Source organism: Nothobranchius furzeri, chromosome 8 (genome assembly GCF_043380555.1).
Source record: "Nothobranchius furzeri strain GRZ-AD chromosome 8, NfurGRZ-RIMD1, whole genome shotgun sequence".
Lineage (NCBI taxonomy): Eukaryota > Metazoa > Chordata > Actinopteri > Cyprinodontiformes > Nothobranchiidae > Nothobranchius > Nothobranchius furzeri.
The window spans coordinates 1,476,697-1,490,151 of NC_091748.1; positions in this window are offsets into that span (position 1 = coordinate 1,476,697).

The window sequence follows — 13,455 nt, forward strand, 5'->3', positions numbered from 1 at the left end:
TTAAATTGACACCAGATCCGGTGACCTTTGGGACATGGTTTGACCCCCTTAGGAAAGGGCTATCATCATGAAACGTTCAGATCACTTACAACTCAATAGATTCTACCTTCCTGTAACGTTTCAGCCTGATTGGACCTTGTTTTCACACAAATGAACCCAGAATGATGTGAAATTGTGCTTCGTGCAACATAATTCTGGGTGCCATTTAAAAAACATAAGTGCTATTGACTCCATTCCTTTTAGTGGTAATGGGGGCTGTTAATTGGAGTACTCTAAAACATACCTGACCTCTCTAGGATATTCATAAGCCAAGTTATAAGCCCACAAAGGTGTATCTGGACTACTTCTTTAAAGTGACACCAGGCCCGGTGACCTTTGGGACATGGTTTGACCCCCTTAGGAAAGTGCTATCATCATGAAACGTTCAGATCACTTACAACTCAATAGATTCTACCTTCCTGTAACGTTTCAGCCTGATTGGACCTTGTTTTCACACAAATGAACCCAGAATGATGTGAAATTGTGCTTCGTGCAACATAATTCTGGGTGCCATTTAAAAACCATAAGTGCTAATGACTCCATTCGTTTTAGTGGTAATGGGGGCTGTTAATTGGAGTACTCTAAAACAAACCTGACCTCTCTAGGATATTCAGAAGCCAAGTTATAAGCCCACAAAGGTGTAACTGGACTACTTCTTTAAATTGACACCAGATCCGGTGACCTTTGGGACATGGTTTGACCCCCTTAGGAAAGTGCTACCATCATGAAACGTTCAGATCACTTACAACTCAATAGATTCTACCTTCCTGTAACGTTTCAGCCTGATTGGACCTTGTTTTCACACAAATGAACCCAGAATTATGTGAAATTGTGCTTCGTGCAACATAATTCTGGGTGCCATTTAAAAACCATAAGTGCTAATGACTCCATTCCTTTTTGTGGTTGTAGGGGCTGTTAATTGGAGTACTCTAAAACAAACCTGACCTCTCTAGGATATTCAGAAGCCAAGTTATAAGCCCACAAAGGTGTAACTGGACTACTTCTTTTAAGTGACACCAGGCCCGGTGACCTTTGGGACATGGTTTGACCCCCTATAGGAATGTGCGATCAACATGAAACGTTCAGATCACTTACAACTCAATAGATTCTACCGTCTTGTAATGTTTCAGCCTGATTGGACCTTGTTTTCACACAAATGGACCCAGAATGATGTGAAATTGTGCTTCGTGCAACATAATTCTGGGTGCCATTTACAAACCATAAGTGCTAATGACTCCATTCCTTTTTGTGGTTGTAAGGGCTGTTGGTTGGAGTACACTAAAACAAACCTGATCTCTCTAGGACATTCAGAAGCCAAGTTATAAGCCCACAAATGTGTAACTGGACTACTTCTTTAAAGTGACACCAGGCCCGGTGAACTTTGGGACATGGTTTGACCCCCAATAGGAATGTGCGATCATCATGAAACGTTCAGATCACTTACAACTGAATAGATTCTACCTTCTTGTAACGTTTCAGCCTGATTGGACCTTGTTTTCACACAAATGGACCCAGAATGATGTGAAATTGTGCTTCGTGCAACATAATTCTGGGTGCCATTTAAAAACCATAAGTGCTAATGACTCCATTCCTTTTTGAGGTTGTAGGGGCTGTTGATTGGAGTACACCAAAATAAACCTGATCTCTCTAGGACATTCAGAAACCAAGTTATAAGCCCTCAAATGTGTAATTGGACTACTTCTTTAAAGTGACATCAGGCCCGGTGACCTTTGGGACATGGTTTGACCCCCTATAGGAATTGCGATCATCATGAAACGTTCAGATCAATTACAACTCAATAGATTCTACCTTCCTGTAACGTTTCAGCCTGATTGGACCTTGTTTTCACACAAACGGACCCAGAATGATGTGAAATTGTGCTTTGTGCAACATAATTCTGGGTGCTATTTAAAAACCATAAGTGCTAATGACTCCATTCCTTTTTGTGGTTGTAGGGGCTGTTGATTGGAGTATACTAAAACAAACCTGATCTCTCTAGGACCTTCAGAAGCCAAGTTATAAGCCCACAAATGTGTAACTGGACTACTTCTTTAAATTGACACCAGATCCGGTGACCTTTGGGACATGGTTCGACCCCCTTAGGAAAGTGCTATCATCATGAAACGTTCAGATAACTTACAACTCAATGGATTCTACCTTCCTGTAACGTTTCAGCCTGATTGGACCTTGTTTTCACACAAATGAACCCAGAATGATGTGAAATTGTGCTTCGTGCAACATAATTCTGGGTGCCATTTAAAAACCATAAGTGCTAATGACTCCATTCCTTTTTGTGGATGTAGGGGCTGTTGATTGGAGTATACTAAAACAAACCTGATCTCTCTAGGACATTCAGAAGCCAAGTTATAAGCCCTCAAAGGTGTAATTGGACTACTTCTTTAAAGTGACACCAGGCCCGGTGACCTTTGGGACATGGTTTGACCCCCTATAGGAATGTGCGATCATCATGAAACGTTCAGATCACTTACAACTCAATAGATTCTACCTTCTTGTAACGTTTCAGCCTGATTGGACCTTGTTTACACACAAATGGACCCAGAATGATGTGAAATTGTGCTTCGTGCAACATAATTCTGGGTGCCATTTACAAACCATAAGTGCTAATGACTCCATTCATTTTTGTGGTTATAGGGGCTGTTGATTGGAGTACATTAAAACAAACCTGATCTCTCTAGGACATTCAGAAGCCAAGTTATAAGCCCACAAATGTGTAACTGGACTACTTCTTTAAATTGACACCAGTTCCGGTGACCTTTGGGACATGGTTTGACCCCCTTAGGAAAGTGCTATCATCATGAAACGTTCAGATCACTTACAACTCAATAGATTCTACCTTCCTGTAACATTTCTGCCTGATTGGACCTTGTTTTCACACAAATGAACCCAGAATGATGTGAAAGTGTGCTTCGTGCAACATAATTCTGGGTGCCATTTACAAACCATAAGTGCTAATGACTCCATTCCTTTTAGTGGTAATGGGGGCTGTTAATTGGAGTACTCTAAAACAAACCTGGCCTCTCTAGGATATTCAGAAGCCAAGTTATAAGCCCACAAAGGTGTAACTGGACTACTTCTTTAAAGTGACACCAGGCCCGGTGACCTTTGGGACATGGTTTGACCCCCAATAGGAATGTGCGATCATCATGAAACGTTCAGATGACTTACAACTCAATAGAATCTACCTTCTTGTAACGTTTCAGCCTGATTGGACCTTGTTTTCACACAAATGGACCCAGAATGATGTGAAATTGTGCTTCGTGCAACATAATTCTGGGTGCCATTTACAAACCATTAGTGCTAATGACTCCATTCCTTTTTGTGGTTGTAGGGGCTGTTGATTGGAGTACATTAAAAAAACTGATCTCTCTAGGACATTCAGAAGCCAAGTTATAAGCCCACAAATGTGTAACTGGACTACTTCTTTAAATTGACACCAGATCCGGTGACCTTTGGGACATGGTTTGTCCCCCTTAGGAAAGTGCTATCATCATGAAACGTTCAGATCACTTACAATTCAATAGATTCTAACTTCATGTAACGTTTCAGCCTGATTGGACCTTGGTTTCACACAAATGGACCCAGAATGATGTGAAATTGTGCTTCATGCAACATAATTCTGGGTGCAATTTACAAACCATAAGTGCTAATGACTCCATTACTTTTGGTGGTTGTAGGGGCTGTTGATTGGAGTACATTAAAACAATCTTGATCTCTCTAGGACATTCAGAAGCCAAGTTATAAGCCCACAAATGTGTAACTGGACTACTTCTTTAAATTGACACCAGATCCGGTGACCTTTGGGACATGGTTTGATCCCCTTAGGAAAGTTCTATCATCATGAAACGTTGAGATCACTTACAACTCAATAGGTTCTACCTTCCTGTAACGTTTCAGCCTGATTGGACCTTGTTTTCACACAAATGAACCCAGAATGATGTGAAATTGTGCTTCATGCAACATAATTCAGGGTGCCATTTAAAAACCATGAGTGCTAATGACTCCATTCCTTTTAGTGGTTGTAGGGGCTGTTGATTGGAGTATACTAAAACAAACCTGATCTCTCTAGGACATTCAGAAGCCAAGTTCTAAGCCCACAAATGTGTAACTGGACTACTTCTTTAAAGTGACACCAGGCCCGGTGACCTTTGGGACATGGTTTGACCCCCTATAGGAATGTGCGATCATCATGAAATGTTCAGATCACTTACAATTCAATGGATTCTACCTTCTTGTAACGTTTCAGCCTGATTGGACCTTGTTTTCACTCAAATGGACCCAGAATGATGTGAAATATTGCTTCGTGCAACATAATTCTGGGTGCCATTTACAAACCATAAGTGCTAATGACTCCATTTCTTTTTGTGGTTGTAGGGGCTGTTGGTTGGAGTACATTAAAACAAACCTGATCTCTCTAGGACATTCAGAAGCCAAGTTATAAGCCCACAAATGTGTAACAGGACTACTTATTTAAATTGACACCAGATCCGGTGACCTTTGCGACATGGTTTGACCCCCTTAGGAAAGTGCGATCATCTTGAAACGTTCAGATCCCTTACAACTAAATAGATTCTACCTTCTTGTAACGTTTCAGCCTGATTGGACCTTGTTTTCACACAAATGGACCCAGAATGATGTGAAATTGTGCTTCGTGCAACATAATTCTGGGTGCCATTTACAAACCATAAGTGCTAATGACTCCATTCATTTTTGTGGTTGTAGGGGCTGTTGATTGGAGTACATTAAAACAAACCTGATCTCTCTAGGACATTCAGAAGCCAAGTTATAAGCCCACAAATGTGTAACTGGACTACTTCTTTAAATTGACACCAGGTCCGGTGACCTTTGGGACATGGTTTGACCCCCTTAGGAAAGTGCTATCATCATGAAACGTTCAGATCACTTACAACTCAATAGATTCTACCTTCCTGTAACATTTCTGCCTGATTGGACCTTGTTTTCACACAAATGAACCCAGAATGATGTGAAATTGTGCTTCGTGCAACATAATTCTGGGTGCCATTTACAAACCATAAGTGCTAATGACTCCATTCCTTTTAGTGGTAATGGGGGCTGTTAATTGGAGTACTCTAAAACAAACCTGGCCTCTCTAGGATATTCAGAAGCCAAGTTATAAGCCCACAAAGGTGTAACTGGACTACTTCTTTAAAGTGACACCAGGCCCGGTGACCTTTGGGACATGGTTTGACCCCCAATAGGAATGTGCGATCATCATGAAACGTTCAGATGACTTACAACTCAATAGAATCTACCTTCTTGTAACGTTTCAGCCTGATTGGACCTTGTTTTCACACAAATGGACCCAGAATGATGTGAAATTGTGCTTCGTGCAACATAATTCTGGGTGCCATTTACAAACCATAAGTGCTAATGACTCCATTCCTTTTTGTGGTTGTAATGGCTGTTGATTGGAGTACATTAAAAAAAACTGATCTCTCTAGGACATTCAGAAGCCAAGTTATAAGCCCACAAATGTGTAACTGGACTACTTCTTTAAATTGACACCAGATCCGGTGACCTTTGGGACATGGTTTGTCCCCCTTAGGAAAGTGCTATCATCATGAAACGTTCAGATCACTTACAATTCAATAGATTCTAACTTCATGTAATGTTTCAGCCTGATTGGACCTTGGTTTCACACAAATGAACCCAGAATGATGTGAAATTGTGCTTCATGCAACATAATTCTGGGTGCAATTTACAAACCATAAGTGCTAATGACTCCATTCCTTTTGGTGGTTGTAGGGGCTGTTGATTGGAGTACATTAAAACAAACTTGATCTCTCTAGGACATTCAGAAGCCAAGTTATAAGCCCACATATGTGTAACTGGACTACTTCTTTAAATTGACACCAGATCCGGTGACCTTTGGGACATGGTTTGATCCCCTTAGGAAAGTTCTATCATCATGAAACGTTGAGATCACTTACAACTCAATAGATTCTACCTTCCTGTAATGTTTCAGCCTGATTGGACCTTGTTTTCACACAAATGAACCCAGAATGATGTGAAATTGTGCTTCATGCAACATAATTCTGGGTGCCATTTAAAAACCATAAGTGCTAATGACTCTATTCCTTTTTGTGGTTGTAGGGGCTGTTGATTGGAGTATACTAAAACAAACCTGATCTCTCTAGGACATTCAGAAGCCAAGTTATAAGCCCACAAAGATGTAACTGGACTACTTCTTTAAATTGACACCAGATCCGGTGACCTTTGGGACATGGTTTGACCCCCTATAGGAATGTGCGATCATCATGAAACGTTCAGATCACTTACGACTCAATAGATTCTACCTTCTTGTAACGTTTCAGCCTGATTGGACCTTGTTTTCACACAAATGAACCCAGAATGATGTGAAATTGTGCTTCGTGCAACATAATTCTGGGTGCCATTTCAAAACCAGAAGTGCTAATGACTCCATTCCTTTTAGTGGTAAAGGGGGCTGTTAATTGGAGTACTCTAAAACAAACCTGATCTCTCTAGGACATTCAGAAGCCAAGTTATAAGCCCACAAATGTGTAACTGGACTACTTCTTTAAATTGACACCAGATCCGGTGACCTTTGGGACATGGTTTGTCCCCCTTAGGAAAGTGCTATCATCATGAAACGTTCAGATCACTTACAATTAAATAGATTCTAACTTCATGTAACGTTTCAGCCTGATTGGACCTTGGTTTCACACAAATGGACCCAGAATGATGTGAAATTGTGCTTCGTGCAACATAATTCTGGGTGCCATTTACAAACCATAAGTGCTAATGACTCCATTCCTTTTTGTGGTTGTAAAGGCTGTTGGTTGGAGTACACTAAAACAAACCTGATCTCTCTAGGACATTCAGAAGCCAAGTTATAAGCCCACAAATGTGTAACTGGACTACTTCTTTAAAGTGACACCAGGCCCGGTGAACTTTGGGACATGGTTTGACCCCCAATAGGAATGTGCGATCATCATGAAACGTTCAGATCACTTACAACTCAATATATTCTACCTTCCTGTAAAGTTTCAGCCTGATTGTACCTTGTTTTCACACAAATGAACCCAGAATGATGTGAAATTGTGCTTCGTGCAACATAATTCTGGGTGCCATTTAAAAACCATAAGTGCTAATGACTCCATTCCTTTTTGTGGTTGTAGGGGCTGTTGATTGGAGTATACTAAAATAAACCTGATCTCTCTAGGACATTCAGAAGCCAAGTTATAAGCCCACAAATGTGTAACTGGACTACTTCTTTAAATTGACACCAGATCCGGTGACCTTTGGGACATGGTTTGACCCCCTTAGGAAAGTGCTATCATCATGAAACGTTCAGATCACTTACAACACAATAGATTCTACCTTCCTGTAACGTTTCAGCCTGATTGGACCTTGTTTTCACACAAATGAACCCAGAATGATGTGAAATTGTGCTTTGTGCAACATAATTCTGGGTGCCATTTAAAAACCATAAGTGCTAATGACTCCATTCCTTTTAGTGGCAATGGGGGCTGCTAATTGGAGTACTCTAAAACAAACCTGATCTCTCTAGGACATTCAGAAACCAAGTTATAAGCCCTCAAAGGTGTAATTGGACTACTTCTTTAAAGTGACACCAGGCCCGGTGACCTTTGGGACATGGTTTGACCCCCTATAGGAATGTGCGATCATCATGAAACGTTCAGATCACTTACAACTCAATAGATTCTACCTTCCTGTAACGTTTCAGCCTGATTGGACCTTGATTTCACACAAATGAACCCAGTATGATGTGAAATTGTGCTTCGTGCAACATAATTCTGGGTGCGATTTAAAAACCATAAGTGCTAATGACTCCATTTCTTTTTGTGGTTGTTGGGGCTGTTGATTGAAGTATACTAAAACAAACCTGATCTATCTAGGACATTGAGAAGCCAAGTTATAAGCCCACAAATGTGTAACTGGACTACTTCTTTAAATTGAAACCAGATCCGGTGACCTTTGGGACATGGTTTGACCCCCTTAGGAAAGTGCTATCATCATGAAACGTTCAGATCACTTACAACTCAATAGATTCTACCTTCCTGTAACGTTTCAGCCTGATTGTACCTTGTTTTCACACAAATGAACCCAGAATGATGTGAAATTGTGCTTCGTGCAACATAATTCTGGGTGCCATTTAAAAACCATAAGTTCTAATGACTCCATTCCTTTTAGTGGTAATGGGGGCTGCTAATTGGAGTACTCTAAAACAAACCTGACCTCTCTAGGACATTCAGAAACCAAGTTATAAGCCCTCAAAGGTGTAATTGGACTACTTTAAAGAGACACCAGGCCCGGTGACCTTTGGGACATGGTTTGACCCCCTATAGGAATGTGCGATCATCATGAAACGTTCAGATCACTTACAACTCAATAGATTCTACCTTCTTGTAACGTTTCAGCCTGATTGGACCTTGTTTTCACACAAATGGACCCAGAATGATGTGAAATTGTGCTTCGTGCAACATAATTCTGGGTGCCATTTACAAACCATAAGTGCTAATGACTGCATTCCTTTTTGTGGTAATGGGGGCTGCTAATTGGAGTACATTAAAACAAACCTGATCTCTCTAGGGCATTCAGAAGCCAAGTTATAAGCCCACAAATATGTAACTGGACAACTTCTTTAAAGTGACACCAGGCCCGGTGACCTTTGGGACATGGTTTGACCCCCTATAGGAATGTGCGATCTTCATGAAACGTTCAGATCACATACAACTCAATAGATTCTACCTTCTTGTAACGTTTCAGCCTGATTGGACCTTGTTTTCACACAAATGAACCCAGAATGATGTGAAATTGTGCTTCGTGCAACATAATTCTGGGTGCCATTTACAAACCATAAGTGCTAATGACTCCATTCCTTTTTGTGGTTGTAGGGGTGTTGCGAGTCCCACATGCCAAAGACAGTGGCAAGTACGGGGTCAAAAGGTGAGCCACACTGGACTGGCTTGTGCGAGCAAAATCAGCCAGCCGACAGGAGCTGGGCTGCAGGTCAAAAAAACTGTGGTCAGAAGCAAGGGTCACACAAGGGTCACAGGGACAAGAGGACAGAACTGGGCAAAAGGTCAGGTTGACTGACCCAACCTCTTTGCCCCACCCCTGGCTTGGATAGATTGGATTGGAGGAGAACAGAGTGAAGACAAGCCCATCAGATCCAGAAGCCCTCTTGGGAACATTGGAGAGAAACTGAAGAATGCTGCAAAAGATGATGTAATGACCTGTGTTAAGAAGAATGCTGCATGTAGTGAAAATGACACCAAATGTTTTGTGTTGAGCTACAAAGTGTGTATCTGGTAAATGACCCCATGACCTTAAGCTGGCCCAGGAAGGGTATATAAGAACAGCTCTGAACAGCAGAGGAAAGATTCGACAGCAGCTGGGGCAGGCGACAAGAAGAGACAGAGCAGGCTTGGAGGGGTCATCCCCTGTCCCCCTGGATGGGGGATGACAGGCAGTTTTTTGGAGAGAAGCAGAGCTTAGAGGGGGAGGACTCTTGGAAGAAGAGACTTGGGAGAGTTTTGGGGAGATTCTGAGAAGACAGGAGCTAGTGTAAACTAACTCTTATTTAATCATTTTGAACTGATTCCTCCTTGGGGGATAGCAGTTGTTTTTTACTTTACCCATTTTTGTATTTTGATTTTGTAATAAACCTTTTTCGAAAAAGAAACATAATCCTGATTCTTTCAGGTTTTCTCTAAAGCTTCACGTTTGGAGCCCTGGCCATAATTGCACAGAGTTAAGCATGTCGAACACAGGTCTCTGAATTATCAGGACTTACTTTACAGTTTGTAATATAATAATATAAAGAAACCTTAAGATAAGGGAAGTTTTAACTTCCCCCTCCTTGCGAGTAACGAGTTGTCTTAAGGGCGATATTAGAGGTTATTTTGGCTCTGATTGCAGGTTGAAAAAGTCTCTAATCAGCTGGAAGGTTGGATTAATAAATAAATTGATAAAATTATGATAGCCTGATCAACTAGCATAAATCATTTTATAGTTACCAACCTCCCACATAAGCTGTTAGATGCGCAATTAATTCCGGGTAATCCAAACAATTGCTGAGAGGCTTGGCTTGCCTCCAGACTTCTCTCTAGTATCTTAACCAATAGGTAACGAGTTTAAAAGAAGTGGAGTACTCTGAGGAAGGCTATTCGTACAAGTCATTTCACCTTTAAAATAAAAGACAAGATTCTAATTAGATAGTCCAAACCCGGGTCTAGTACGATTAAACTCGCCGACATCCCCCCGAACCCTGATAGATGCACCGTCTCATAAGTTCTAACGGAACTGGGTTTTAACGGAACCGACAAATGGGACGGGCACGCGACATGGCGCACCAATGTGGGGCTACAGAGCGAAGGTTCAAATATTAGATACCGGACTATTCGACGTAGAACTATGTCTTTTAGGCTGATAAAAGCTTACGCACCAAGGACCGGATAAGCTTATAACCTTGGAGTGAAAACCGCACCAATTTCTCGAAAAGGAAAGAAATTTGGGAGAACGGAAGATTAACTCAGAGAGGTATAAAGAAATCACGGCTTTCCGACGTAAGAATAGCCAAGGATAAAAGCTAGGCAAAAAATAAAAAGGAATAAAGAGTAAGAATAAAGAATAAGACGTGAAAACGAATAAAAATAAAATAAATGAAAAAAGAGAAACTTTTAACCAGCCATGGCAGATAGATCTTTCAGTATCCTGTAACCGGAGCTTTCAGAATGAGGCTGGAAAAGCTAGTATGGAGCTGCGGCGGGGCGCTGTCCAGGTGCTGAGGCACAAGTGAGATGCGATTAAACGTCATGGCTGGATCAAAATCTAGTGAAGAAATGACTTGTAAGATCTCAGGTGCTCTGGGCCTCATCCTGTTAACGAAGGGGGATTGTATTAAAGATTTTAAAGTGGCTATGTTTCCGGGCTTCATAGAATCTGCAAATGTGTATCGTTACGCGCAATGGGGAGGCTAGAAGCCGGGAACATGTATAATGTGTGAACCTCTGTGCTTAAGGGCTCCGTGAGGGGAGAAACCGTGCCGCCTGTAAAGGACGGACTTATAACTGGGAGCATTGGAACTCTGCTCCAATTAAACTTTGTTTTTAGAGGATCTGCTTGAAACAAGCACCTAGCTTCCGCTCTCGGCAGCCTGCAGATATGAGAAGCCACAGCTGAACAGAGAAAAAGCACTCAGTCAGCTGAGCAACAACAGACAAGCAGGATGTGGTGACATCACCCCTCCCCCTACTAGTTCTTTTGAGAAGGGAGAGTCCTGAACTAACAGCTCCATATGATTCTGACCTGACAGACAGCTACACTAATAAGGCGTAAGCATTTTTAACCTTGCCATATATGGTGTTGTTGGCAGGATCCATGTAGTACTGTCAAGTAGGTCCGTGGATGTGAAGTTTGTGGCACCCTGCGCGGGAGTACGAGGACGCGCTTGTGGAAAGAGGGGGGAAGGTGTGACAGTGTGAGCGTTCTGTCACAATGTCTTGATTGATCATGCACCCTGGCCAGATGGCTAAAGGGATGTCCCTTTGGCTGAGTGGTTAGAGCATATGACTCCCACCCTGGAGGTCTCGGGATCGATTCCCGCCCGGTCCTTATTTATCCACCTTGCCACACTTTATAATTTTTAGCGTAAGCTTCCCACCAGCAGCTGCAAGCAGAGTTAGCTTGTTGATGTTCAGGTGTGTGAGGAGAATATTTGAAGCTCTGCAGTAAAAAATGTCTTCAGTCTGGAGGGAGAGAGTCTCTGCTTGAAGGAGGAGATTGAGATGGTCCAACCAGCAGCTCAGCTGACCAGATGGCAGCTGAAACTGGTGGAGAAGCAGGAACCCAGTTCTGAACCCTCATGAACAAACATCTGGTTCTTCAGAGACTGAAGTGAGTGATGATGATGATGATGATGGTGTGTATCTGAACTCTGAGCTGTCAGACTCTGGGTCTGAGACTGGAGATGAAGATGATCCAGAGGAGGAGGCAGCCCCACCCCAAAGAAGGCTGCTGCAGTCCCCTGGCTAGATTTTTCTCGCATGGGGGATGTTGCGAGTCCCACATGCCAAAGACAGTGGCAAGTACGGGGTCAAAAGGTGAGCCACACTGGACTGGCTTGTGCGAGCAAAATCAGCCAGCCGACAGGAGCTGGGCTGCAGGTCAAAAAAACTGTGGTCAGAAACAAGGGTCACACAAGGGTCACAGGGACGAGAGGACAGAACTGGGCAAAAGGTCAGGTTGACTGACCCAACCTCTTTGCCCCACCCCTGGCTTGGAAAGATGGGATTGGATGAGAACAGAGTGAAGACAAGCCCATCAGATCCAGAAGCCCTCTCGGGAACATTGGAGAGAAACTGAAGAATGCTGCAAAAGATGATGTAATGACCTGTGTTAAGAAGAATGCTGCATGTAGTGAAAATGACACCAAATGTTTTGTGTTGAGCTACAAAGTGTGTATCTGGTAAATGACCCCATGACCTTAAGCTGGCCCAGGAAGGGTATATAAGAACAGCTCTGAACAGCAGAGGAAAGATTCAACAGCAGCTGGGGCAGGCGACAAGAAGAGACAGAGCAGGCTTGGAGGGGTCATCCCCTGTCCCCCTGGATGGGGGATGACAGGCAGTTTTTTGGAGAGAAGCAGAGCTTAGAGGGGGAGGACTCTTGGAAGAAGAGACTTGGGAGAGTTTTGGGGAGATTCTGAGAAGACAGGAGCTAGTGTAAACTAACTCTTATTTAATCATTTTGAACTAATTCCTCCTTGGGGGATAGCAGTTGTTTTTTACTTTACCCATTTTTGTATTTTGATTTTGTAATAAACCTTTTTTGAAAAAGAAACATAATCCTGATTCTTTCAGGTTTTCTCTAAAGCTTCAAGTTTGGAGCCCTGGCCATAATTGCACAGAGGTAAGCATGTCGAACACAGGTCTCTGAATTATCAGGACTTACTTTACAGTTTGTAATATAATAATATAAAGAAACCTTAAGATAAGGGAAGTTTTAACTTCCCCCTCCTTGCGAGTAACGAGTTGTCTTAAGGGCGATAAAAACAGGATATTAGAGGTTATTTTGGCTCTGATTGCAGGTTGAAAAAGTCTCTAATCAGCTGGAAGGTTGGATTAATAAATAAATTGATAAAATTATGATAGCCTGATCAACTAGCATAAATCATTTTATAGTTACCAACCTCCCAAATAAGCTGTTAGAGGCGCAATTAATTCCGAGTAATCCAAACAATTGCTGAGAGGCTTGGCTTGCCTCCAGACTTCTCTCTAGTATCTTAACCAAAAGGTAACGAGTTTAAAAGAAGTGGAGTACTCTGAGGCTGGCTATTCGTACAAGTCATTTCACCTTTAAAATAAAAGACAAGATTCTAATTAGATAGTC